Below are 6,890 nucleotides of genomic sequence, written 5' to 3' on the forward strand. Positions count from 1 at the left end.
AAAAACTTATGGAATGTTGGAACAGCTCTGTTAAAAGCTCAGTAATAAAAAGTAATAAAACCTTGGGAGCTTTAGTTACAGCTTTTCAAAAGTTGCTTAACACTGTTATATTTTAATTGATATTGACTTGGAAGGAAATGTTTTCTGAATAAAATTTAGCATATTCTTAATATTTGCAAAAGTCTGTTGGCCTTTGTAGCCACAAAGGCACAATGCTGGATCATGTTCAGCTGCTGTAACAAGCACCCCCAGGTCCCTTTTTGACTGGGCACTGTCCAGCAATTCTGCCCTTTTCCTGTAGTACTCCAGGAGGTTGTTGGGGGAAAAAAAAAAAAAAAAGAAAAAGGAAAAATAAAAAGAAAAAAAAAAGAGGAGGAAAAAAAAAAGAAAAACAAGCAAACAAAAAAACACTGGCCCATGCAGCAACCCACTTGGATGTGTCTGCAGTCCTGGAAGCTTGAGTACCCTTTTTTCTCCTATGAATACACCTTGAGCTTGTTTGGGGGTGGTCTCACTTCCACGTGTCTGCAGTCCTGAAGGTTTGACTACCCTTTTATCTCCTACAAATGGACCTTGAGCTTCTTTTTGGCAGTCTAACTTCCATTTGTCTGCAGTCCTGGAAGCTTGACCACCCTTTTTTCTCTAAAAATTGCACCTGCAGCTTCTTAGAGGGGTGGCACTTTCATGTGTCTGCTGTCAACAAGCTTATGGTCAATTTACAAATGGAAAAATGGTAGTCAAGCTTCCAGGACTACAGACAGAGAAAAGTGACACCCTCCCCAAAAAAGCTCAAGGTGCATTTGTATGAGAAAAAAGGGTAGTCAAGCTTCCAGGTCTGCAGACACATGGAGGTGAGACCACCCCAAACAAGCTCAAGGTCCAATTTTTGGAGAAAAAAGGGTAGTCAAGCTTCTAGGACTGCAGACATATGGAAGGGAGACCCCCCCCTAAACAAGTTTAAGGCTTATTGTAGGAAAACATCAAGTAGTCAGGTTTTAGGATTGCAGACTCATGGAAGTGAGACCACCCCAAACAAGCTCAAGGTCCAATTTTTGGAGAAAAAAAGGATAGTCAAACCTCCTGAACTGCAGAGACATCAAAGTGAGAACACCCTGGAAGTTTTGCTCCCCGTTTTTCTCCTACAAATGGACCTTGAGCTTCTTGTTGGGGATCTCACTTCAATGTGTCTGCAGTCCTGGAAGCTTGACTACCCATTTTTCTCCTACAAATGGACCTTCAGCCTGTTTGGGGGTGGTCTCACCTCCATGTGTCTGCAGTCCTGGAAGCTTGACTACCCTTTTTTTTAATTATAAATGGACCTTGAGCTTGTTAGGGTTTTATGGGGAATAAAATCTCGAAACAGAAGGTTCATATGAAGTGTCTACTTAAGTAATCACAGTGTTCCGTGTTGTAAATGTTTGTATCAATTGTTAACGCTACATCACACCTGTACCCTTGTTAATGCTCGTAGCTGCTCATGCCCCATTCCGTAGGGGCATAAGTTACTGTTCCACGTTTACTAGGTTAAAGACATATTTAAAGACTTATTCATTTGTATCCGTTATTGTTCCCAGTTTGCATGTGAATAAGTTCATTTGTATACCTTTACCGCTCTCCCTCACCCCCCATTTCGTACCGGTGTCTATTTTGAAACTGTCTCCTTCCCGTGGGGCCATGCTTCCGCTGCTCCCCTCACAGCCCTGACGGCGACACGCAAACCAGAGAACTCCCTGGGACTGCAGTGCCCACCGGAAGTGGAGTGGACACCTAAAAACCGGGGCAGCGGCTTGACGCCAGCGCGCCCGTCCCGCCCGTCCGGCAGCGGCCGCGCCCTGGGGAGCTGCTGGGAGCCGCAGGGCGGGCGCCTGCGCCCCTCCCGCCCCGCCGCCGGCCGCTGCCTGTTGGCCGCGCTCCGGCGCCTGATGCGGAGCAGGAGGTCGGGGCGGTCGCGGCGAAACCAGGGGTTCGCGTAGTGGCGCCAGGCGCCGGCATCGCCAGGCCGGCCCGGCACCTAGCGGCAGCCGTAGCGGTTGAGCTGGCGCAGGAAGTTGCGCAACCGCGTGGCCCGGAAGGTGTGCGGGGCCGGCCCCTGGGAGCCGCCCGGGCCGAGCGGCTCCCGCTCCAAGAGGGAGCGCTCGATGAGCAGCCCCCGGGCCTGGCTGTCCCAGCGCACGGAGCGGACGCGGGGGCTGTTCGCCAGGCGCCACAGCTTGGCGGGGAAGGTGCCGGCGCTGAGCCCGGCGGGCAGCGGCAGCTCCGCCATGGCGTCCATCGCCGACTGTGGCCACAACGGCCGGAGGGCAATGGCCGCGGCTCGGCTCGACTCAGCACAGCTCGGCTCGGCACGGTAGGGCACGGGAAGCCCGTGGCCCGGGCGGGCTCTGGGAGCAGTGGTGGACTCTGTCCCCACGCTGCATCCTGTACCTGAGTCACCGTCGGTGACGGAGGAAAAGGACATTGCTTTGTCTTGCCTGGGGAAAGGATGAAAAGGGGACATGAGAAAGCATTCTTTTGGTCACCTTTTCAGCAGACTAGCTGTTTTTTTCTCGCCATCTCTGCCTGTTTTTTGCAGAGTTGGAACATCTCTCATGATTTGGAGTCAGCAACAGCAGCAGGAAGGGGCAGTGATTTTGTCAGCATTGTCATCAAAACGCTAGTGCTGCCCCATGGATGAATGTTGCTTGATGCAAGGGATGAAAGGCCTTCACTTGTAGGGAGCTCACACCGGTGTCTTCCCAAAGGATGTTGCCATTTTCTTTCCTCAGGAATCGCTTCTTCTGTTTTTCCCCCCATCTGGGGAGATTTCCAATGCAAATGCCTCCTGCAACCAGCTCCTGCCAATGCAGACTGACAAAGGAGATCTTGCAATGGACAGAGACTCCCTCGGCTGGTGTGGAGAGGTGAGGGGGCAAGGTTTGTCCTTTAGTCTTGAAGTCTTGTTGGGGAGCTGATTGTGCTTTGGGGGACTGACAAAAATGATGTGTCCTGAAAGACCACAGAGACTTTGGGGTTGTCATGTTGGGGCAGAAGTTTCTGTCTGAGAACTTTTTGAAATGCTTCATTTATATAAATATATATATAATTTTTTTAAAATTTTTTTTTTTCCCCCCCTTTGCAGAGAACCTTTTCGTACCTTTTGGGGAACTTCCCTCTGCTGGTCTCCCAGATCTGGCCGTTTCCCAGGGTTCCTTCCCAAAGTGAGGAGTAGCCCATGGCCTCCACTCTCCAGCTGGAACAGAAAGAAGCACAGAGCTTGCTATTGCAGGAGAAGAGCTTCTCTTTTCTGCCGGCTTTCCCTTTGGGGCAGGTTGGTATGTGCTCATTTGATAAAGGGTGGTTTAACATCGGGAGGAGTTGCATTTGAAACTGCTCCAGCCTCGAGCTCTTGTGTGGGTATCCTTGGACAAAAGGCCTCCCTGTGTGAGCTCCCAGTGGGCTGGTTCAGTAAGGAAGTTGATATTTCAGGCTTGTGACTGCTGAAAGCAGTTGGTTTCTGGAGGTGTCCGGAGCTGGGAGCGACGACTTTTCTCGCCTGGCTGCAGAAAAGGTAGTTGGAAAGTGGGGATTGCACTTGCAGAGATGGCAATCAGGGGTGTTTTCCGAGAAATGGGCTGGCAGAGAGGCAGGTCTTGTGCTCAACTGGCTGTGTGTTTGTTTTGGTGGTGGGGAGATGTTGTAATGAATCAGCGGAGACTCCATATCCTTCATGCCGATAAAGCCAATTCTTTATTCACATCACTTATTTTATCCAGTTTTCAGGGACCTCATGTGCAGCACCCATTGACTGGTAGTTTCCTTACTGCCTCATTTATTGGTCAGAAGGTCATTTGTGTGTATGTGCTAAGTTTCAGGTTGTTTACATTTTTCCTTGGTGGGTTCTGATGGAACAGAGCTAATATTTATGCAGATGCACTTGTTTTTCTCCCTAAGAATAGGTTGTTGTGTGAACAAACTTCTCTTTCTCTAAACAGTTTTCAACTGGGAGCTTGCAGGCTATTGCTAGCTGCTTAGCTGAAGTAGCATGGCCTCATCCATATTCCATAAGACCTTTCTTTAATAACATTTTTTACTTGTCTGCAACAGGGAGAGTCACAGACACAGACACCAGCTGAAGCAACAGTGTAATTTACTATCATGCAGGAGTGCAAAGGCAAATCAGAAAAGAAGAAGGTAAGCAATGCACCTTATCACTGGTACAAAAGGTTGCCTCTAGTGGTTAAGAAAGATACATCAGCAGACACCCTTTTTATTTAGCCTTCATCCAGATCCACTCATCAGGTGGGGAAAGCTGTCCCAGCAAAGCTCGGGAAAGTCACTGCGAGGAACTAGGAAATCCTACACTGCCTCCCCCTTTCTTGGCCACCAGGCTTCTGACTGCACTGTGAGAGTAGCCCAGCTTTGACAGTGGTGAACGAGCAATCTGACAGACCTTCTGGGGCAGGAGATCTGATTTCCTTCTCCTCTTATTTTCTCCCTGAGCCTGTCCAGGGCTCAAGGAGGAAGCAAGGCCAGATGTAGCCTTGTCTGATTTCTTCATGCTGAAAGATAAAGATGTGTTTCACCAATGAATGAATGCATCGATCCTATTGATAGTAAGACTTTGTTAAGGAGCAGATCCATTGAACATTTGGTTGGAAGGGTCATCCAGAGGGCAGATTTAGCTCAGGACCTGTTGTTCAGGCCTTAGTCCTTCAGTATGTTGTGGTGCAAATCAATGCCCTGGAAAGCTGGAAACAAACAAATCCCGCTTGAGCACGTTTCAGACCGGGAGCAGGATTAGCCCTGCAAGGCCGGGCTAGGGCCGAGAGCAGAGGGCCAGCAGGCTGCATTTGCCCAGAGGCAGTCGTCCAGACCAAGAAGGCCACTGGTGCCCAGGGCCTGAGGTGCCCGAGGCTGCCTCCCCGCTGTGCAGCTCTGCAGAGCCCGTGGAGCGCAGGGTCCCGGGCAGCCAGGGCGGCCTGGCTGCCTTGGAGCACGAGGGGTGTCCCAGAGAAGCTGCGGCCCTTGGCTTTTTAACTGTTGCTCAGAGTCTTGTCATTAATCCACACTGTCTGATATGTTTTCCTTTCCTCTCACATATTGAAGAGAGCTTTTTGAGAAAAGTGGCTGATGTAGTTTCTGCTGGTGCTGGTGCTTTTGTCTGCAGGTCAGGGCAGGTGGTTTGAACCAAGGACGGAGTCCGCAGTTAGCACTGCAGTTTTGCCAAGTCAAGAAAACTGTTCACAACTGGGTGACCGATGCTGAGCCGCTTTGCTAGTTTTTGGAAAGTTATGACCTTAAAAAACCCAACAAATGTTCCTCCATGAGGGTAGCAGCAGTGTACCAAAGATCCCAACTTTTTCCACCTCTTTTCTGTGTCTTTGGTGTTTCTAAGTTCCCCATTCCCCAGCAGGAATGAAAGCATGGATGATAATGTGAGTGATTTGAGAGCTGTGTGTTGTGCCCTGCCACATCAGCGTTGATGACAGGCTGGACATGGACAGGTGTGTCGAGTTCAATTCATCCCAGTTCTGTGCCAACAGCAGCCCCAAGATGCCGAGAAGAACAAGGACGGTGGGTGGGTGTGCACGCACAGCCCTGTGGGCTGGCTGCTGTGTGGGCAGAAGGTTCTCAACAGCAGTACATCTTCACTCCCCCAAGTGGGAAGAATATATCAAATCTATATGAAATGAAAATATTTATGAAAATGCACTCAATGGTACATATTTATATGTATCATATATGCAATTTATCAAATATAATGCTGCATATTATATATTTTGATATGCCATAATCAAAAGAATATATCAAATATATAGTTGATCTTTTCCTAAGCTATTGCCTGTGGGTCCTAGAGGCCATCTCCTAGTGTTACTACATTTGTGCCTTCTGGTACTAGTTCTTATAGCAGCAACTCCCCTGGGAGTTCCTCCAGGGAACTTCACAGCAAGGGCTTCCATCACTGTTGTGGCTGTGGGAACTTGTTGCTTGCCAGTTCTCCCCCAGAATCCTTGTGGATTCTGGGTCATGTCAGCACAGGTGTCCATGGCCCTTCCTTCATCCCCAGCCTGCAGCACTCACAGCCCTGCGGCCTCCCCCTTGCTGCAGCTCATTTGCCAAGTGCTGCCAAAGGCAGCGGAGCTGGCTCAGGATCCCTGTTGGCTCCTGGGCTCCAGGATGACCTTCAGAGGGACACTTGGAGCGCTTCCTGAAGAGCTGCCCGTGGCATGGCGGGTGGATTTGTCCTCCCTGGGTGGCTCTGGTTGGAGCTGGATGCTCCGTGGAGTCCCGGAGTTTTCTCAGCTGCCTTTGCAGCGAGTTCTCAGCCAAGGTGTGGCTCTGCTGCCATCCCAAATCTGCACCTGCCCTGCCCAGCCTGAGTGAAAGTGGGGCATGTGCTGGGCATGGATGGAGATTTTCACAGCCAAAATCCTCCAATATTTACAACTGCTCATTGCTCTGGACAGCACAAATCACAAAACACCCATCGCAGTTGACAATTGTAATTTCTTGCAGATTCCTACAGCTGCACTGCTGATCGACAAATGCACAAGAATTGATTTCACATGAAAAATGTCATTTATTACAAATTGCTTCTACTGTGCTGACAATATACAACGATATATTTAATTTAACTATATATCTCAATTTAAGTTAAAAAAGGGATTTATTAGATTTTTACAACAATGCTATGTAAAAATATACAAATATCCACTTCAGTTAAGAAAACCTTAATTTATTGCCAACATCTACAACAACTCACTTAGACACAAAGATCAATTAGGTGTTTAGCAACTTAATTTATTACATATTACTGCAAGCCTAAAGCCCATCTAGGAATGCAAAAATATCAGTATTTCTATCTAAACAGTCCTCTAGGAAGATCTCAATCGATACAATGATGCAACTAT

Source organism: Chamaea fasciata, unplaced genomic scaffold (assembly GCF_029207755.1).
Source record: "Chamaea fasciata isolate MVZ Bird 193981 ecotype frontalis unplaced genomic scaffold, bChaFas1.0.hap1 SCAF_47, whole genome shotgun sequence".
NCBI classification, from domain to species: Eukaryota; Metazoa; Chordata; class Aves; order Passeriformes; family Sylviidae; genus Chamaea; species Chamaea fasciata.